Source organism: Gossypium hirsutum, chromosome D06 (assembly GCF_007990345.1).
Source record: "Gossypium hirsutum isolate 1008001.06 chromosome D06, Gossypium_hirsutum_v2.1, whole genome shotgun sequence".
Lineage (NCBI taxonomy): Eukaryota > Viridiplantae > Streptophyta > Magnoliopsida > Malvales > Malvaceae > Gossypium > Gossypium hirsutum.
In genome coordinates this window covers 39,112,950-39,136,661 of record NC_053442.1, presented here as the reverse complement: position 1 = coordinate 39,136,661, position 23,712 = coordinate 39,112,950, and the positions used below count along the sequence as shown (strand labels likewise).

General features: G+C 33.2%; 2 non-coding genes across 2 annotated transcripts; both read right to left on the bottom strand.

The window, feature by feature from the left end:
- Positions 1–574: 574 nt before the first annotated feature.
- LOC121218748 (small nucleolar RNA R71) lies at positions 575–681 on the bottom strand. Its single transcript, XR_005915225.1, has one exon. It is a non-coding gene; the product is annotated as a small nucleolar RNA R71 (small nucleolar RNA).
- A 15,050-nt stretch (positions 682–15,731) lies between these two features.
- LOC121218873 (small nucleolar RNA R71) lies at positions 15,732–15,838 on the bottom strand. Its single transcript, XR_005915354.1, has one exon. It is a non-coding gene; the product is annotated as a small nucleolar RNA R71 (small nucleolar RNA).
- Positions 15,839–23,712: the final 7,874 nt, after the last annotated feature.

The following is a 23,712-nucleotide window of genomic DNA, read 5'->3' as shown; positions in this document are numbered from 1 at the left end:
TGGATGAATTTACTTCTTATCAGTAGGCTCATCTTCAATCACAACCCGTTTGGGTTCCAAAATCTTACCACTTCGTAATGTAACTACCTTGCAATGTTCCTTACCCAAACTCCTTTGATTTTCTATATTGCTCAGCAAGACTCCTTGTGATCTATTACATCAAGAAGGAAGGAATGCTGATATTCCTCGAATAATAGATGATAGAGATAGACCTATTAGAGAACAAATATTGCCTGTATTAGATTATTTGAATTCAAGAATTGTTAGGCCGCATATTTAGGCTTAACATTTTGAGTTAAAGCCAGTGATGTTACAAATGTTAGAAACAGTAGGACAATTTAGTGGATTGCCTATAGAGGATCCAATGTGGCACTTAAGACTCTTTTTGGAAGTCTGTGATTCATTCAGTTAGTAGGGTGTTCCTGAAGATGCCTTAAAACTGAAGCTATTCCCTAACTCATTGCAAGAGCATGCCAGAGCATGGTTAAATGCATTGTTATCAGGTACTGTGGCATCCTAGAATGAACTTTGTTAAAGGTTTCTACTCAGATATAATCCTCCGAACATGAATGCCAAACTGAGCAATGATATCACGTCCTTTTGACAATCAGAGAATGAAACATTATATGAAGCATCAAAGTGGTTCAAGGAGTTAATTACAAAATGCCCGATGCATGGTTTCCAACATTAGACTCAAATAGAAATGTATTACAATTGATTAAATGCACATACAAGGGGGGTGGTTGACGTATTTGCCAATGGGACTTTGTTCGATAAACCATATAATGAAGCAAATGAAATTCTGGAGAGGATAACAAACAATGAATATCAATCCCCCACTACCATAGTAGGGACTGATAGAAGAGTTTCTGAAGCAATAGAACTTGATGCGATCGCTTCCCTATTAGCTCAGGTATCATCTTTAATGAATATGATTAAAACATCGAAAAGACTAGCTGTAGTGCAGGAAAGAAAAGTAGCCGAGTTAGCGTGTGTTTGCTGCAAAGATCCATATTCCAACACATATAATCCGATGGAAGCAACATCCCAACCTCAGTTGGAGTAACCAAGGGGGAAATTCTAGCAATGCTATTTGACTGTATGTTGTTGGTGCACCATCTGGATACAATCAACTAATCCCATGGAAAAATGTTCAGCAAAATTCAGCTTTGAGTTCTTTATTAATGGAAGATCTATTGAAGGAATACATGTCTAAGAATGATGCTATCATCCAAAGTCAAGTAGCATCATTATAAGCTTTAGAGAATCAAGTGGGGGACAATTGCCAAAGCATTAACCTCAAGATCGCAAGAAGCACTACCGAGTGATACAAAAAATTTGTGATCTCAAGGAAAGGAATAGTGTAAAGCTATTACGCTTAGAAGTGGTACACAACTATCAGGAGTTATTAATGACACCACTATTAAAGAAAGTAGTTCAAATTTCACAAATAGGAAGAACTTAGTGTTAGACTATGCCCAAAGATCAATCATGAGATGGTTGTAATAACATACTTGATTTATCATGTTTATTAATATAAGGCGTTACCACTATTATTTCAGTTTCTTTTCTATGTGTATAAATAAACTGTTTTATAATAATGTCCTGAGAGTAATATGATTATTCTTAAAAGGTCCTTAGTCAAGTATTATTGTTGGATAGGACAACAATAATGCATTAAGACTAACATGTAGTTGATTTATGATAAAGAGTTGTCATTGATATGGAATGTCAAAATCGATGCATGAATATGTGTGTTAGAGAACAACATATTCGACTGACCCGTTATGAGTATGTTTCTTGGATTATTATGTAATTGTCACAACATTACTCATAGTGATTAATATGTATATGATCCTTACACTTGAGATCATCATAATCCCAACATCATGAGTTGTATATTTTCATACAGTCAAACGTACACCGTAACTGGTTGTTCTATAAAGACTAATGTTGGATATACCACGATATACGTAGACGGATATGGTTGATCGATATAGGATAAGTCCCTCTTACATAATGGGAGTAATATCTTAGGCCACTTGATTGAGTGAGACTAGAAATGCATGGCCATGCTGAAATAAGCTGATATGAGATGTCATACTTATTTGTATATCATAGTCTACTTAAGATATCAAAGAGCATGGAATGGACTATGCAAGTGTGACTATTCCATGACTTGTGTCCAATCCAGAGATAAAGGACTTAAGGATTATTGCATGAAAGGTCAATCATAAAAAGGTTGTGTCGAATCATGATTTCTTGTGACTTAGGTAGCAATGATGTATTGCTAGGTGCCATTTATTGTTTGTAACATTGGAGTCGTTCTAGTATTACTGCTAACGCTACAAGAACCTACAGGGTCACACCTTATAGTGGAAATGAATGGAATAAAACATAGTTGGTATTATGTTCGGTTGTCTCTTGAATTAAATTAGTTATAGAATTAATTTAATTGGATAATCAAATATCGAACACATTATGTACAAGGTCGTTGTACGCATAATGAGAACATGAATTTGGTTAGTATATAAATTCAAATAAATATATAGTTTACCGAAATCATTATTACAATTAATATAATTATAATTTTCATTTTAAAACATAGTTATATTTATTTAATTTCCAGAAACCCTAAAAATATATATAAAAATCTAGTTTTTTCTTTGCTTGGGGTCTAGCAGTCTTCAAAGCAAAGTTTTTTTTCCAAAATAGTTTTGGGGATTCCTTTTGTCATTGTCAACTGGGTGGATTATGTAGAGGCCGGAGTCACGATAGATTGCGGCTTGGTTCGATAGTAGATCAGATTACTCGTTGCTGAGGCGTTGATGTCTACTCAGAATAAGGATTTAGTAATTTTGAAACCTTTATTTCACCCGAATTCGTTCCCCACACATGGATCCCTGGTTAGGATCGCCGAATGTTTTAATTTTTCACTGCACCGTAGGGGTGCCGGCGTTCGAACACTTAGAACCAGTAGTGGAGCAGGCTACAAAGGAAAAGAGCAACCAGAAAAATGTTGAAGCAGATTCACCTTGCATTGCCAATAAAATTGCCACGGCAAAACAACCTCAACAACTGGAAGGAAGGCCATTGTCATCTTTTCTTCAGTGTTTCCAAAAATCTAAGAAAGGTTTTCAATTTAAGAAATTCTTGGATGTCTTGAAGCAATTGCATATCAACATTGTAACCCCCTTAACCCATATCCGTCACCGAAATAGGGTTATAGAACATTATCAGAGTTTACATTTCAACTATCAAAAATTTTAAATCATATACTTCACATCATCAATCATAACAAAACCAATCAATAACATACATACTGCCCCTTATACGAGCCCTCGACACCATAAAAACACATTAGAAACAATTCGGGACTAAATCGAAAATATATAGAATTTTTTAGAAAAAATTAAAATTTTCAAACATGCAAGGCTTATAGGGTCATGTGGCCAGGCCGTGTTGCTCACATGAAGTAGGGACACACGGTCGTGTCCTAGCCCGTGTCCGTGTCCATGTAACCCTTTGACTTGGGTCACATGGCCAAGCCACACGCCCGTGTGCCAGGTCGTGTACCCTTCAAAATGGCCTTATACACCCGTGTGCCAGGTCGTTTGCTAGGCCGTGTAACTGTCTGACTTCTAACCGTTTGAAACCTACAAGAAACACACGATCACATCGTATAGCCGCGTGTGACACACGACTGAGACACACGCCTGTGTGGACAAAAAATAGGTCATTTTCAAGCCATTTTTCTCACCCAAAACTTGTTCACTTATACAAGCCAAATGCACCTATTTCATGCATCCAAATTGTACCTAACGCATGCATATTTAAGCTAGATCATCATAGTATTTAATCATACAACCAATATGCCTAAAAGGAACCTTAATCATAATTATCTAACTTGATCATACATTTTCTAAGTTTAGCCATAAATCAACCAGCCATTGGAATTAATTCTCTACTAACATTTACCACAATGTTCACATAACAATCATACTCAATACTCACTTCCTATTTCCATATCAAACCATATCTCAATGAAACCCTTCAAGCATATCAAAACAACATTTCATAGCATGCATTTAACTTACCATTCCATCATTCACCATTTAAGCACCAAAATGCCAAAATGTCAACAGTTATAACATCACATTTACATGCCAACATGCCAACATATTCATCAATCAAAGTCCCAAATTTAAAAGTCATATATATAATGACCACTTCATAAAACACAACACACCTATACATGCCACTATAACCATGACTCAAAATCATTAAAATCTATCGATATAGCCGATGGATAGTGTGATAGATCTTCTACTAGCTTCCAACCCGATCGAGCTTCTGATAATTTGTAAAGTAAAAGAGAAACTATGTAAGCAATGAATGCTTAGTAAGCTCGTATAAAATTTAAGCATAATATTCCATTTTGATAATAAACTTTATAGAATAAACATAAATCTATGCCAATACTATAAGATTCATAAATCGATATGATCATCAACTCACAAATGAGTAAGTTTATCAATGTTGCATATTTATTGACCATTCATAACATGATAGGATTTCATGAGACATAATATATATAATCATCAACCTTTTATAAGATTATATATCTTTCTATTTACTTACTTTCCATTCTGTTCCCAATGCTTATCATAAGCATAAACAACATTATTAACTCTCAATTTAATGTATTTCTCTATGACGTAGGTGTATTCATTCACGGCGTAAGCAATTTACATACTTACCATTCCATTCCCTTTTCTAAACCGTTTTGTATGCATAGTACAAGCATAATCATAAACATCAATCATATCCACAAGCTTGGCATAAGCCCTAGCTCATCAACAACACATGTTAGTTCATTTAAACATGATTCATATGAATTTGACATGGATAAACATTATACTTGAGTATGGTTCAATTAGATTTATCATCCATCACAACATATCATGTTTTTCTATGTATCGCCATTCCATTGAGTTCCAAGTAAACATGTCTTAGTTCTTATTGAACACTTACCGTCTTATTTGCATACACATAAGACATAAACTCAACATTTACCATAGCCACAAGCTAGCAATTAAACACATAACTTAGCAATATCACCACATGATAACATATGGTACGTAACATAGCATCACTTATATCATACGTTTCATAAACATGAATATTCATACTTTGATCATTGGTACATCATACCTTTCCATATTTGTCATAGTGAAGTCAATAAGAATCCTTACCAGAGCTCACACAAAGTGTGCTAAATGATGGTTGTAACCATCCCTTTTCATATTCGATGGTCGAAACCATCCCTTTTCATTAATCGATGGTCGTCACCATCCCTTTCCATAGTTGATGGTCGTCACCATCCCTTTTCATAATCGATAGTCGAAGCTATCCCTTTTCATTAATCGATGGTCGTCACCATTCCTTTCCATAGTTGATGGTCGTCACCATCCCTTTTCATAATCGATAGCCGAAGCTATCCCTTTTCACATTTCGATAGTCGAAGCTATTCCTTTCATATTCGATGCTCGTCACCATCCCTTTTCATATTCAATAGTCGAAGCTATCCCTTTTCAGTGGTCGATGATCGTCGATACGTCGTTGGATTTTTTCGTCGAGACATAATTTGATATTATAAAATGGTAACATTTAAAACATAATTTAAAATGTTATCTAAATGTACGAACTTACGTAGCTAAATTGCAGAAACGTCAAAGTATAGGGGCATTTTGATAATTTTCTATTCTCCTTGATTTTCCATTCGGTCTTGATCTAAATTAATAATTTCATTCAATTTATTAATTTAGACAGTAAACAATGTATTTTATGAAATTTATTCATTTTTGACATTTTTACAAAATTACCCCTAAAGTTTTACTTTTATTCAATTTAGTCCCTGAGCCTAAAACATGCAATTTAACCATTTTTACCTAAAAATCAGCCCATTTATGTAACAATTTCACAACAAATCCTTGTATTTTTATTATTTTAACAATTTAATCCCTAATCGATAAATTCATCAAATATCACTTAACAAAATACTTTTAAATACCAACTAATATTTCAAATTCATCATTTAACATAAAAAGTCTCTAGATTCAGTAATGGCAACATTCAAAATCTTTAACAGTTTCAAAATCGAAGGTATGGGCTAGCTAGACCTAGTTGTATTTATTTCAAAAACATAAAAATTATTAAAAACGGGTAAATTTTGCTCACCAAATCACCAAGCCAAAGTTGGCCAAATGTTAAACCCTAGCTATGGCTTCTTCTTCAAAAAATTTCGGTGGAATCAAAGGTAAAGAAGATGATGCCATCTTTTATTTGTTTTAATTTTCTTTTAATAAATAAATTACTAATTTAACCTTTGTTATAATATCAAAATTCACCTATTTAATGCCCACCTTTTCCTTTATTCAATAAGTCGTTTAATCACTCTAATCAAATAGTGATCAAATTTTAAACTTTTTACGATTTAGTCTTTTTTAATTAATTAACTATCGAAACGTTAAAATTTTTCAATGAAACTTTAATACCACCTTAATGACATTCCGTAAATATTTGTAAAAATATTTACGACTTGATTTATAAAAATGAGGTCCCGATACCTCATTTTCAAAAATCACTTGACCTTAAGGTCTTACCACTCGAACTTAATAAATCGCTTAAATAACATAAATAGTCAAATCAAAAACCTTTAAAAAGTCACAATTAACTCATAAATATTAAAAAATAATATTTATGAACTTACTCGTCGAATTTGATGGCTCGAAAACCACTATTTTCAACACCATTGGAAAACGGGTTGTTACAAACATACCGTTGGTGGAAGCATTGGAACAAATGCCTAACTATTTGAAATTCATGAATGATATCTTATCAAAGAAGAGAAGGTTTGAATAATTCGAAACTATTGCAGTCACTAAAGGATGCACAGGAATGCTGAGAAACAAATTACGACCAAAACTGAAGGATCTAAGAAGTTTTTCTATACCTTGCTCTATTAGAACCCATTATGTTGGAAAAGTACTATGCAATTTAGGTGCGAGTATAAATTTAATGCCTATGTCTATTTTCAAGAAGCTGGGAATAAGGAAGGCAAGACCTACAACTGTCAGTTTGCAACTAGTTGATCATTCAAATACACATCCAAAAGATAAAATAGAAGACGGGTTGGTAAGAGTTGAAAAATTTATTTTTCAAGTAGATTTTATTATTCTGGAGTGTGAGGTTGATAAAAAGGTACCACTCATACTTGGGAGACCTTTTCTAGCAACTGGCAGAACATTAATTAATGTTTAGAAATGTGAATTAACTATGAAAGTTAATTATTAGTAGATTACTTTTACTGTTTTTGATGCTATGAAGTGTGCAGATACAAATGAAGAAAGTCACGCTGCGGAGATTGTTGACACAATAGTTCAGGAAGGAATTTTAGATTTTTATCACAATAAATGTAATGCTGATGCATATCTAACTGAGTTGTTTGAAGCAGAAATGATTGAAGAGCTTGGTGAATTAATGGATGTTAAGCAAATCGAGAATGGAGTAAGGAGAAGTTTCGAATCATTAAATATATCAGACTATTCTCTTAAACCTCCTCAGCCATCCATAGAAGATCCTCCTATGTTGGAATTGAAGCCTTTGCCTACACATCTGAAATATGCTTACTTGGGAGACAATAACACATTACTCGTAATTATTTTTGTGGCATTGACATTAGATCAAGAAGCTCAGTTATTGAGAGTTTTAAAAAAAATCTAAGAAAGCATTAAGATGGATGATCGCGAATATCAAAATAATCACTCTAGCAACCTGCATGCACAAAATATTATTGGAGGATTGGCATGGAAAATCTATTGAATAGTAGAGAAGACTGAATCTCATTTTGAAGGAGGTAGTCAAAAGGAGATTATCAAATGGCTAGATGTTGGAATCATATACCTAAATTTGGATAGTTCTTTGGTGAACCTTGTTCGTTATGTACCTAAAAGAGTGGGTGTCACCTTGGTAAGCAATGATAATAACAAACTCATTCCTACTATTACTGTCACGGGATGGAAGGTTTGTATCAACTATCAGAAGCTTAACAAAGCAACAAGGAATGACCATTTTCCTCTTCTATTAATCGATCAGATGTTAGATAGATTAGCAGGGAAAGCCTTCTATTATTTTCTAGATGGTTAATCGGGGTATAACCAGATTGCCATAGCTCTTACTGATCAAGAGAAGACCACTTCACATGACCTTATGGAACTTTTATGTTTCGAAAAATACCATTTGGACTATGCAATACCCTTGCAACATTTTAGCGTTGTATGATGGTAGTATTTTCGGATATGGTGGAGAAATTTTTAGAAGTTTTTATGGAAGACTTCTCGATGTTTGGAAATTCTTTTGAAGCTTGTTTAAAAAATTTATAGTTAGTTCTTTATTGGTATGAAGAAACCAACCTCGTTTTCAATTGGGAGAAATGCCATTTCATGGTCTATGAAGGCATTATTGTGGGACATAAAATTTCACAGCAAGGGATTATCGTCGACAAAGCAAAAATTGAATTTATTGAGAAATTTCCTCCACCCTCCACAGTTAAAGATATTTGTAGTTTTCTTAGCCATGTAGGATTCTATAGATGATTCATCAAAGATTTTTAAAAAATATTAAAACTATTGTGTACATTGTTAGTACAAAACAAATCTTTCAATTTTAATCATCAGTGCTTACAAGCATTTCAAGTGTTGAAAAAATGGCTAGTCACAGCACTAGTAGTCATAGCACCAAATTAGACTCTATCTTTCGAACTTATATGCGATGCCAGTAAATTTATCATAGGGGAAGAGAATGAACAATGTATTTCACGCTATCTACTACGCAAGCTATATGTTGACTGATTCACAGCTAAATTATACCACCACTTTGAATGAGCTGTTAGCTGTGGTATTTGCCTTCGACAAATTCAAAGCTTATTTATTAGGCACCAAAGTTACAATTTATATGGAGCACTCTATTATAACTACTTGATAACGAAGAAAGACGCAAAGCCTAGGTTGATTCGATGGATATTGTTATTGTAGGAATTTGGTATGGAAATTAGAGATAGGAAAGGCACAGAAAATTAAGTGGCTAATCACTTGTTTCGAATTGAAGTAGGAAATTAATATGGTCATATTTAGCGCATTCAAGATGATTTTCCAAATGAGCAATTCTTAATTGCCATGGCATTACATTGGTATGTTGATATTGTAAATTTTTTTGTTAATGGGCTGCTGCCACCTAACCTCGCAAATCAAAGATAGAAAAAATTTCTTAACAATAGTATTATTGAGATGAGCCATTTTTATTGAAAAACTGTGCAAACCAGATAATTCAGATTGTGTTCTAGATGATGAGATGCAAAGTATTTTATTTCATTATCATCTAGCACCATCTTGATATCATTTTAGGGGCATGAGAACTACGACTAAAGTTCTCCAATCAGGTTTTTATTGGCCAGCCATGTTTCAAGATACTCATGAATTCTGCCAAGTTTGCTATCACTGTGAATGAATTGGAAATCTATCGAGGAGATTCGAGATGCACTTGCAAACTATTTTAGAAGTGGAACTATTTGATGTTTGAGGAATTCATTTTATGGGACCATTCCCACCTTGGGGTAACGCATACATACTTTTGGCTATTAATTATGTCTTCAAGTAGGTTGAGGTTGTTGTTTTACCAACAAATGATGCCAAATCAGTACTGAAATTTCTCCATACGAATATTTTTACCAGGTTTGGTACTCCTCATGCTCTAATTAGTGATGAGGGTTCACACTTTCATTGCAAATTAGTTGGTAATTCTCTGAAGAGGTATGAAGTTAAACATAAAACTGCCATGGTATACCATCCCTAGAAAAATGGGCAGGCGTAAGTCTCTAATAGAGAGATTAAAAAATTCTGGAGAAGGTAGTCAATCCCAATCGAAAAGATTGGTCAGCTAGATTGGATGAAGATTTATGGGCATATCGCATTGCATTCAAGACACCATTGGGAATGTCGCCCTTCAAGCTTGTTTATAGGAATCCCTATCATTTGGCCATTGAGCTTGAGCATAAGACATATTGGGAAATTAAGAAATTGAGTATGGATTGGAGTGCTACTAGTACCCACCGTCTATTGAAGTTGAATGAGATGGAAGAATTTCAAGCACAAGCTTATCAGAATCCCAAGCTATACAAAGAAAGGATTAAGCGATGGCATGACAACAAAATTTTGCCACGACAATTTGCACTTGGACAATAGGACTTGTTATTCAATTCCAAACTTAGATTATTTCCTGGCAAATTGAAATCTTGTTGGTTTGGACTCATGGAGCTGTAGAAGTTAAAGACTGCAAGACTGGTTCCAATTTCAAAGTCAATGGCCAACAATTAAAGCACTATTGTGGAGCCTCTATAAATCGTTATAAAAGTTCCATCATTTTTCAAATTGCTTAATATTTCTTTCTTATCCCATTTTTTTTCCTTTTCATTGTTTTTAATTCTTTGTTTTGTTTCTTCAAAAATTTTATTTACCTGTTATTTTCTTTTGTTACAGGTACATTATGGCCCACGGTAGCAGACATTAGCCATTCACTACATTAGTTAATTTTAATTTTCTAATTTTTATGCTAATTTTCTTTTCTTGCTTAATTTTTCTTTTTTCTATGTTAGGGCACACTCTCGGGTTAATCTTAGCCACCACGTCATCGCTATATTTTCTCTCACGTTTACCCTAGTCGTTTCACTCTTTTTTTAACTTCTTTTCTGTTTCATCTTCTTCAACTTTCTCTATTTTTACTCCATTCAAGCTGTAAAGGTCTCACTTTTTTTTATTTTTCCACTAACTATTGTCAATACAATGGCTTGCCAAGCACCATCCTTTTCCACACCTATGCCTCCAGGAACATTTTTTAGCAAATCGCGGAAAGAAGTATACCCAGAACATAATAAAGTGGCCACTTTGTCTGGAAAAAAGTTTCCTTTTTTAAGATGCTCCATTTATGGGTTACTCTAAAGCTACCTTTTTTGTAGTGGAGAAACATGGATGGTAATTTTTCTATCTCCAAGCTGACGATGTTCTCACCAAGGTAGTGATAGAGTTTTATGTTTATCTCACCTCTCCAGATAATGATTTTATATATGTGTGTAATGTACCAATTTTGTTCGATGGAGACTCCTTTAATGCACAATATGGATTATCTGATGGCCTAAATGAACACGCCCAATTTGTTAAGTTTATAAACACCGAAGGACTCCAGCAAGTACTGATAGATTTATGTGTCGAGGGACGAAGCAGACGATTTCTAGAAATGATTGTTATACCATTGACCGTGTATTGAAGCCTTACTGTAAAGTCTGGTATCATTTCCTTAAAACTCGCCTTATCCTCTCTACTCATAACTCAACTATTTCAAAAGAACGCATGTTATTAATGCACTCAATTATGACGGATAGAAAGATCAATGTTGGAAGCATTATTTTTATAGAAGTCCACTGCTGTTCTTAGAAGAATATCGGTACTTTAAATTTTCCATCCCTCATTACAAAACTTTGTCAGGGAGTGAAGGTTCTTATTCAAACGAATGAAGACATAATCTCCAACAAAGGAGCCATCACAAAGCAACTCGCCCTAAGATTTTCTGGAGAGGAAATGCAAAGGCATCTGGGCTCCACATCTACATCATCATTACCTCTGCATACTGATACTGCTCCATCAACATCTCATAGTAATTTTGAGCAGAAAGTGAATGACGCACTTGAGATGTTGTAGCAACAATTTTGAATACTGAAGAAACACCAACAAAGGTTGGCCACTAATTTTGGCCGCGCTTAAGAGGAAATGGCTATCTTTTAGAGGTATATCCGGTGAAGAGATAAGGCCCTGAAGAAATATCTTTTGAAGAACTTTACCAGACCCATGTCTCCATTCCTTATTTTTCCTACAGAATTATTGTTGGAGCTAGAGGAAGATGATGACAATGGCGAAGAGCCTACTTCAGAAAAGCAAACCACTGAACAAGAAGGAGAAGTGGAGAAAATTGAATCTGTTCATGTTAAATCTAATAAGGATGAGGATGACGTGACTCAAGCTACTACACTTGCAGGCACCACCATTACAATGACCAATGCACCTATGACTAAATAAGAACGTGCAGTTCATCAACTGATTGATGATCCTACGAAGTTAGACATTGATGACGAAGAAGGGGTGCCTATTAACCAGCTAAAATAGAAGCGCTACAAGAGAGCTACTAGAAAATTCATTCAAGTTGATACTATTGAATTAGAAAGGTAGCAGCGATACAAACGCACTGCCAAGAAATCCACCCAACCCAAATAGAGTAACCCCAATTCTTTCCAAGTTTTTGTTTTCTTCTTTCATTTTATACTATATGTTTCACACATTCATATTTAGTTGTCATTGCATTTTTATAATTTTCAGTTGTTTTGTTTGCATTTTGACACGTTCCGTTGTTTATGCATTGAGGACAAATGCATCCCTTAGGTTTAGAGGGCATTGTGTTGTACATATAGTATACCGTAGATAAATGTTTTAATATTCATGCATTTTGTCATTCATTTTTCCATTACATACAAATGTCAAATAAATGTCAGACTATGCTGAGTATATTGATATCGGTGATGTTCGATGAGGATAATAACTCTTCAACTAATTTAGAAAATTGTAGAAGTTGATTCAACATCTTTAGCTTAGGATAGTTGTTTGACAATTGATTCCTAAAAGTAGAACAACTTAAATATCAATGCAATTATGTCTGTAGTAGGATTCTTGTAATGCATTTAAAATTTTTTGAACCTCAATTCAATAATTTTGTTATAAATGATAAGGAATACCTTAGCAATAGTTTTACACTCCAATATTTGAAAATATTGAGTAGGTCAGTAATGCTTTGTTTGCTCCATCGTATTATTGATCAGAAAAACGAGTTCAAATAAGAGTGAGTAGTAAAAAAAGAGAAAAAATGGTTGTATTATTAATAATTTAGGGACATTGCACTGTAGTAATAGGCTGACTATCTAATGAGGTAGTTGTTTGCTCCATCCATCTCTTTATTTAAGAGCCTTAGCTTTATGAGTGAAATATATTCAAATTGTGGCATGATATACTACCTGGTAATCTAGTGAATGCTCTACTGAGATTGTCAAGTAAAGACACCATGTGACAAGATGAATTCCCTATAGAAAATAATATTTGTGATTAAAATTCTAAAATCACTAGATAATTGAGAATAATGAAACTGAGTTTAGAGGAAAGATATTCTAAATACATTAGGAGAGGTATGCTATAGTCAGGATTGCATAATTATTTAGGAACTCCTATTTTTAAGAAACTTTTTCTACACTTCATTCACTAAACTAGCCTATAAAATTCGAACAAATTTTTTTTTGAAGTTTGCTTAAAATGGAGGTATTAAATATACTTTATATGGTTCAACAGTGCAAATGTAATTGTGTGTTTTGGAAAATATTGAAGCATTCATGCATACTCATACACATTTTGCTTTAGGGCAAGCAATAATTCATGTTTGGGGGTGCGATAACTCTTGAAAAGAATTATATTTTAAGCCTCTAGATTGAATTAATATTTTTGCATTTTTAGAAAGTTTTAGAACATTGCATAACAAAGCTTGTATTCTGCTATACATTAGGATTTATTACTTCTATTATTGGGGAAGAAAGGTGTTGTTTGTGGTTGGCAGCAGGTGCAAGATAAAGAAGAGAAGAGAAAGAGAGTAGGAAAATAAAGGAAGTGAAATATTGTCATGACAAAATATTGGTTAGATTACCAATGCGAATACCATGGCAATTCCAGGAAGATGACACAGCACTCAGTCCACATCACTCTTATCCAACTGTACTTGTACCAGATAAACCACCCTGAAAAATAGGAAGCAAAAGGTGTCTGCTGAGAAGGAGGGCCTTCCCCACAATGAGGGAGAAAATTGGTTTTTATCTCACTACATCAGATTCTCTTGAAAAATCTTAGAGAAAGAGTGGAAAAGGTAACAATTTATAGAGTAGAGGAATTACAAATGAAAGAAAGGGGAAGAGAAATATGCCCTAGATTTTGCATCAAATCTCATTATTAGAGTGAAAGCTGGAGTAGCGAAAGCTTCCTATATTCTGCCTTTATTTTTTGATTTGAACTTGTGATTCGTGAAATGATGTTGAATGGTTCTACTACGGATTCGACTGTTCAACCCATGAGTTAGTTTTTTTTAGGTTGGAATTATTCTGGGTGAATTTTTATTAACTATAATTCCCATGGTTTGATTTTGCGTACGATACTATTTCATTCGATTTGTGATTATTTTTAATGCATGCATGCAAGCTCTAAACATAGATGACTGTGTGGAATGTTAATATAGTTGATTTAACTCTAAAAGGATTAATTAGATTGGATTCTAATCAGTTGATACAAACAAGTATTCGAAAGAATAGTTGTAGCACTATGGACACAGAAGTTACAACCTGTATAGGGAAAGGGAGAAAAATCTAGATATCATTCTTTAGTTCTGTAGACAAAATCTAGATATCATTCTTTAGTTCTGTAGACATACAAAAACTTAGAATGATAGCTCAAAGTTTTGCTTTCAAAAGAAGCAGACTGTAGCAATGATTCCCTAAGCAGTAGAATGGTGAAGATTTTGCAATGGCATTATTTTGTTATAAAAATAAGCCCGCGTAATTCCAACCTTTATCATTCAACATTGCAAACTCTTTCCCACTTATTCTTTGAGCATTGCCACAAAATTTTAAATTCCCTAACATATTTTTTGTCATAATTGATTTTATTAATCTTTCATTACATCTCTTTATCAATTAATCACCTATTTCTTTTGCATAATTTAATTAGTCAATTTCATAGTAATAGCATAACCAATTATTTTAGTCAATTCCGATCCCTATGGAAATGATACTCACTCATCACTTTATTACTTGATCCGATGTGTATACTTGCACATTCACATTACACATTCCCACGCGACATGTTTTTGGCGCCACTGCTGGGGTTCGACAATTTTGGTGAAATATTTGGTGTGTCATTATCTCTTTAATTTTATTAGTTCAGCTTAATTAGTTTTTCGATTTTTTTTGTTTTTTAGTATTTTTGTTGGTGCATGAGTAAAGATATTTCAGTAACTAAAGAGTATTCTTTTGATCAGAAATTGAGAGAACCTTGAGAATGAGGCAAAAATAATTGCGAGAAATGGAAAGAATTAGAACTAATCAGGTTAGAAAATAGTCATTACATCAGGAAGGAAGGAATGCTGATATTCCTCAAATAATAGATGATAGAGATAGACACATCAGAGAACATGTAGTGCCAATATTAGATGATTTGAATCCAGGAATCGTTAGGCTGCATATTCAGGCTCAGTATTTGGAGTTAAAGTCTGTGATGTTTCAAATGTTACAAACAGTAGGGCAATTTAGTGGATTGCCTATTGAGGATGGAAGGTTGCACTTACGAGTCTTTTTAGAAGTCTGTGATTCATTTAGATAGCTTGGTGTTTTCGAAGATGCCCTGAAACTGAAGTTATTCCATAATTCATTACGAGATCATGCCAGAGCATGGTTAAATTCATTGCGGTCATGTACTATGGGATCTTACAATGAACTTTATCAAAGGTTTTTGCTAAGATATAATCCTCTGAACATGAATGCCAAACTGAGGAACGATATCACGTTCTTTCGGCAATCTAAGGACGAAACATTATATGAAGCATCGGAGTGATTCAATGAGATAATTAGAAAATTCTCGATGCATGGTTTCTAACATTGGACACAAATGGAAATGTATTACAATGGATTAAATGCATATAAAAGGATGGTGGTTGATGCATCTTCCAATGGGACTTTGCTCAATAAATCATATAATGAAGCATATGGCATTCTCGAAAGGATAGCAAACAATGACTATCAATACCCACTACCAGAGTAGGGATTGGCAGAAGAGTTTCTAGAGCAATGGAACTTGATGCGATCACTTCCCAAAGAGCTAAGGTATCATATTCAACTAATATGATTAAAACACTAAAAAGACCAGCTGTAGTGCAGGAAATAAAAGTAGCTAAGCTAGCGTGTGTTTACTATGAAAAAGATCATGTTTTCTATGAATGCACATCGAATCTAGACTCAGTTTATTATATGGAAAATTTTAATCGTAGCAACAACAGTCCATATTCCAACACATATAATCTGGGGTGGAAACAACATCCCGAATTCAATTGGAGTAACTCAGGGGGTAAAATTCTAGCAATGATATTCAACAGAATGTTGTTGGTGCACCACATGGATATAATCAACTCATGCCACGGTAAAATGTTTAGCAAAATTCAACTTTGAGTTCTTCATCAGTGGAAAATGTATTGAAGGAATACATGGCTAAGAATGATGCTGTCATCCAAGGTCAAGCTGCATCTTTAAAAGCTTTAGAGAATCAAGTGGGGCAAATTGCCAAAGTATTAAGCTCAAGACTACAAGGAGCACTGTTGAGTGATACAAAAAAATTGTGATTTCAAGGAAAGGAACAATGTAAAGCTATTACGTTCAGAAGTTGTATGCAGCTATCAAGAGTTATGAATGACACCACTATTAAAGAAAGTGTTAAAGTAATTACATATCACAAATAAGAAGAACTCAGAACCAGTAGTGGAGCAGACTACAAAGGAAAAGTGTAGCCAGAAAAATGTTAAAGTAGATTCACCTTGCATTTCTAATAAAAATGCCACAACAAAACAACCTTAATAAATAGAAGAAGGCCACTGCCATCTTTTCATCAGTGTTTTCAAAATCTATGCAAGATTTTCTATTCAATAAATTCTTGGATGCCTAAAGTAATTACATATCAACATGCCACTGGTGGAAGCATTGGAACAAATGTCTAACTATTTGAAATTCATGAAAGATATCTTATCAAAGAAGATAATGTTAGGAGAATTCGGAATTGTTGCTCTCACTAAAGGATGCATAATAATGCTGAGAAACAAATTTCCACCAAAATTGAAGGATCTAGGGAGTTTTACTATACATTGCTCTATTAGAACCCATTATGTTGGCAAAGCATTATGCGATTTAGGTGCGAGTATAAATTTAATGCCTATGTCTATTTTCAAGAAGATGGGAATAGGGAAGGCAAAACCTACACCTATAACTATTATTTTGAAACTAGCTGTTCATTCAAATGCACGTCAAGAAGGTAAAATAGAAGACATGTTGGCAAGAGCTGACAAATTTATTTTTCCAACAGATTTTATTATTCTGGAGTGTGAGGCTGATAGAGAGGTATCAATCATGCTTGGGAGATCATTTCTAGCAACTGCAGAACATTAATTGATGTTCAAAAAGGTGAATTAACTATGAGAGTTAATGATCAGTAGATAAATTTTATTGTTTTCGATGCTATGAAGTGTACAGATACAGATGAAAAATGTCATGCTGTGGAAATTGTTGACATAATAGATCAGGTAGAAATTACAGATTTTTATCACAATAAATGTAATGATAATGCAAACCTAATTAAGTTAATTGAAATAGAAATGATTGAAGTGCTTGGTGAAGTGATGGACGTTAAGCAAATCGAGAATGAAGCGAGGAGAAGTTTCGAGTCATTAAATTTATCAGACCATTCCCTTAAACCTCTTTGGCCATCCATAGAAGATCCTTCTATGTTTGAATTGAAGCCTTTGCCAGCACATCTGAAGTATGCTTACTTGGGAAACAACAACACATTGCCAATAATTATTTTTGTGGCATTAACATTAGATCAAGAAGCTCAATTATTGAGAGTTTTGAAGAAATTTAAGAAAACATTGGGATGAATGATCGCGGATATCAAAAGAATCAGTCCAGTAACTTGCATGTGCAAAATATTACTAGAGGATTGTCATGACAAATATATCGAGTAGTAGAGAAGACTGAATCGCACTATGAATGAAGTTGTCAAAAAGGAGATTATCAAATGGGTGGATGATGGAATCATATACCCTGTAACACCCCAAATTTGGTCTAAATGTTATGACCGAATCTGGCGATGTCACATTGTAACACCCCTTACCCGTATTCGACGCCGAAATAGGGTACGAGGCATTACCATAACACATACACTTATAAACATGTTAAATCGAGTTATAAAATTTCATTCAAATTTAAACTCTTCAAATTTTTAACATGCTTTTATAAATCTTCACGTTATAACTTCAAAATACTATATTTGTAACAAATATGGCTTCTGAGACCCAATACATACTCATGCAATTCAATACTTCATTTCCATTTCATTTAATTCACGATTCTCATGTTCACGATTCAATTCAATTTCTCAATCCAATATACATTTCAATACCACAATAAGTCATTTAATTCAAATCATATCATTTGCAATTTCCATTCAATTCACGTACAATTCAATTTCATTAAGTTCAATACTAATACATATTTATCGTTTAACTTAACATCCCCTTTTTTCATCATTTTACACTTGAAGCATGAACCTAGTATTTTGTTTCCTTTCGCTCTCGTTTCCTATGCATATCACACAAGATATAAACATTACACTCAACCATAGTCCCAAGCTAGTCTTTTTGAAGACTAACCACATGATAAACCATTTTAATAAAGATTACATACTTTGAACCTTACCACCCTTTTATGATCACAAGCATATTTTCATCTAGACATTTACCATCTCAATGCATAATTTTATAAATTTAATGTGGCGTAATCCAGCCACAACTTGGCCAATTATACAAAAACCATTCATATGTTCTTCCAATTTTTCTCCTCCTCCTTTCCATTCCACACCCTTAATGTGTACAACACACTTAAACAACATTAACTACAATTTCACTATTCACTCACATGTATATTCAAAGTTGTCTATTCGAGTCAGAGTCACTAAATTATTTTTACTTGGAGCTACAGAACTCTAAATTAAGATCTGTAAATTTTCCCCAAAACTAAATTCACATATCTTCTTACCATAAAATTTTCAGAATTTTTGGTTTAGCTAAATAGTATAGTTTATTCTTTAAATTTACCCTATTTCATTGCTCGACAGTTCTGACCTCTCCTCACTAAAAATTAATTATCTCATTGTACAGAATTCTTATATTGTTTCTGTTTGTTTTTATTGTAAATATATTAACTGGAAATTCTAAACATATAAATTTTATCCCATAATTATTTTTGTACAATTTTTTACAAATTTTCAAATTTAGTACAGGGGATTCCAAACTCATTCTGACTCTGTCTAACTAAACTTCAAATATCTCAAAATATATAACTCTTTTGCTTTCTTTGTTTCTTTTATGTAAAAATAAACTCATTTGACTTCAATTTCATATATTATTCAGCCTCTAATTCAATCTCCACCATTTTTGGTGATTTTTCAAACTCACATAACTATTGCTGTCTAAACTATTTTATTGCTAATGTACTCTTTCATAATTTCACTTTTTCACTTTCAATCACAATTCAATTCAAAATTCACTTTTCCATTTCTAAGTCGATATTCAATTCAATTCCACACCTGTATTCATTATTCAATTACACTTAGTCAATTTCCTGATGAACACTTCAGAATAATAATAGATACTCGATGGATTCAGCACATAGCAACCACCTTATTAATCAATGATGTCCGGTGGAATCAGCACATAACAACCACCTTACTAATCAATGATGTTTAGTTCACATAGTAGCCTGCACATAGTACTGCACATGTGACCATTACCATCCGATACACGTAGTAGCCTGCACATAGTACTACACACGTGATCGAAACTATCCAGTACGCATAATAGCCTACACATAGTACTACACATGCAACCTATCATTCCGGTACACGTAGTAGCCTGCACATAATACTACACACGTGACCATCACTTTCACTTTTACATAGTGGCCTACAAACAATCCGTGCCACACATGTGACCATTTCCGTCACTTCATTCGTATCTCTTTTTATTCCAAAGGTTCATTCGGGAATTTTTCACTTTTTCTCACTTTTCTTTTTATCGATCAATTTCAATTTCTCGTCTTTATTAATTTATAACAATACATTTAACTTATATAACCTTCACACTATTCATTCCAGTCCAAAAATCATACTTTGGCAAAATTACATTTTCCCGTAAAGTTTCACAAAATTACGATTTTGCCCCTAGGCTCGTAAAATATTTTTTATTCAATTTCCTTGCATTTTAGGCCTAGTTGAACCATTTTCATAACTATTGTAGTCCACAATACTCACTTATTCACACACTTGTGACGTATTTTATAACTTTTACAAATTAATCCTTTTAGGCATTTTCATCAAAAATTACTTCGTACAAATCGTTTATCACACTCCAAACATTCATATTCTTCCATAAAACATCAAAATACATGCATATCATTAATGGGTAAATTTTTAAACACAAACCATAGTTCAAAATAATGGTAAAAATAGGTAAATCTTATTACGAGGATTTCAAAAACGTAAAAATCATTAAAAACGGGGATAGAACGGACTTACAATCGAGCTTGGAAGCTTAAAAACCTTAGCCATGGTTTCTCCATGCAATTTTCGGCCTAGGGGTTGGAGATGGACAAAAATTGGCTTTTAATTTCATTTTTACTTCATTTTAATAACTAAATGACTAAAATGCTCTTCATGGAAAACTTTGGAAACATGCTTAACCATAGCAATTTTTGTCCACCAACTTAACCAATGGTCTAATTACCATATAAATACCTCCAATTTAAAATTTCATAACAATTGAACGCCTCTAACATATATAACTCAACTTTTGAACTTTTTACTATTTAGTTCTTTTGACTAAATTGAGTACCTAAACGTAAAAAATTTCGAACGAAATTTTCATGAAATCATTTTGTGAAATTGTAGACCATAAAAATATAATGAAAATATTTTTTTTTTCTCGTCGAATTTGTGGTCCCGAAACCACTATTACGACTAGCCCCAAATTTGGGTTGTTTCAACTCTCTCCCTTTTAGGGATTTTCGTCCTCGAAAATCTTACCAGATAGTAGATTAATGATTTTCTTCCACACAGTACATTTCAAATTCACACATAATTTTGGACTTTCATATCTTTTATAGATAATCACATAGATTCATAAGAAAATTAGGATAGCGATATTTCGGCATCTGAAGCTACACAAAGTATCGAAAAATTACAATCCATATAGAATGATATCCATTCCGATGATAAAAAAATGTCTAGAAAGATCAATGTCACTCGTAATTAATGGAATCCAAAGTAACAAAAGCATTATAATCTTCACGTATATTCAATAGAATAATAACCAGTAGAAACAAAATATTAGCCTCACTCAGACTTTACCGTCGATTTTCATATTCACACAAGGGAATAAATACCAGAAAAAGACATGACAATGTCAAACATAACCCAAACAAACCAATAATTCTAATGTCAAACATAACCCAAACAAACCAATAATTCTTTCATCTATTAATATGTTTAGCTAAAGTTCTCATATGATAAGAATTCTTTTTGAAACTAAACAGTCACATATACCTCTGAGGATAATTGTACACACAGAATGTCTAAAAGGAATCATAGTAATTACCCCATTATAGCTACTATACTCAGCTATTAATACAATACAAACATTACTCAATTGTCTAATTCTGTCATCAAAATTTTCACATTATCTCTTTACTAACAGAAATCGATCCAGAAAAACTTTCGGTTAATTCTTTCTTTAAATAACATACCTGAATAAATCATTTAATCGGATTTAACTTCTTTTGTGACAATAACTTTGCATAATCTGAGTAGTTTTCAGAACTATCCAATATCTCTCTTTTTATATTGTCTTCATTTGCTAATTCATTCACTTTTCCGACCACATTATTAATCTTCCGTACACAAACTTCTGTAACACTACACTCGTAAGCTTATTCAATCAAAATCTTACAAATTTCATTGTAACATTTTAGTGATATGGGGGGTGAGTGTAGTAAAGCCTCAAATTTATCTTACACATAAATGTGCATAACACATACTATCAGAAATAGCCAATTCATTACTAACTTCATTTTCTCAAAGCATTTAATAAACATTTTCTTTTAATCACTTTTGTTCTCAACACATAATTCATATGCCAATTCAAATCACTAATTCACAATCGAAATTTCTATATAGCATCATAATCCAAATATCATAACTCATGTGCTCATATAATTATAACATTTATCAATAATAAAATATTATACTCTTTGATCCATACCTTTATGAGTTTCAACTCGTAATTAATACATTTTCACTCAAACATTTAAGTGTTTACTTCTATACTATCAGAATTAACTCAGTTGAAAATCATATATGTCTCATCAAGATAATTTTCATCATAAAACAATACTGGTAAGGGGGTGATGGTGAGGTCATAAAGCTTCTAACTTGCTCTCATAGATACATATATATATATGACTTTGCATTCATCATCAATGTAATACCATCATAACCATGTAGTTCATTCCAAGCAATTTAACACATCTATTTATTATGAATATTTTCTGTCACCCACAATTTCACACAATGAATTTACTTACTCGAGCTCAATATTAATATCTAATTAAATTCCAATACTTAGCTTCCATTTTACTGATCGACATTTATTCAATTAGAGAACGTCTTACAGAATTGAGTACTTCGTTTTCTCTATGCCATAGTCCAACTATGGTCTTACACATATTTACATATTGATGCCATAGCCCAGCTATGGTCTTACACAGTAGCACATATCACACCGATGCCATATCCCGAATATGGTCTTATACGGAAATCACATATCACATGTTGTCATGGTCCAACCATGGTCTTTTTCGTCAATTCATCACATATCACTGAACGAAAGTACTCATTCTTGCGTTCTACTCAATTTAATCTTCTAATTCAGTTTTCATACTATTATAATATTCATGGTTCAATAATAAAGGCATAAAACAAAACATCATATTCCTCTAATTTAACAATTAAATATAAGATTCTATCATATGAACATACTGATTTCACTTATTCAAGCAGATGTACATAAACACACATTCCATATATTTAAGTAAATTCACTTACCATATTCACTTAATCAAATATGTTGAGCACATAGCATCATATAATCACCAACATACTTGGATGAGCTTATCAAAATATAAACTTTCATTTCGTTTTTTTCATCTTCTTTTTTCAACTTATGATCATTTCTTTTCATACATGAACACATACATATCACGAATTTTTATTCTTACCTTTCTAAATTCCAACATAACGCGAGCATATTTCATTTATTTCAATATCATTTTCAACATTATCGAATATAGCTCGATTGAAAATCATCTCTTTCTTAACAAAACAATTTCGTTAGAGCCCAGAGATATCACACCATCACGAGTCATAACATGGCATGTATAATTGGACTCACATATGCTACATTTGGTCTGAGAACCGACTAAAGCGTAACTCAAATACCACTAAATGTAACACCCCAAATTCAGTCTAAACGTTATGACTGAATCTTGTAATGTCACATTGTAACACCCCTTACCCGTATTCGACGCCGGAATAGGGTACGAGGCATTACCATAACACATACACTAATAAACACTTTAAACCAAGTTATAAA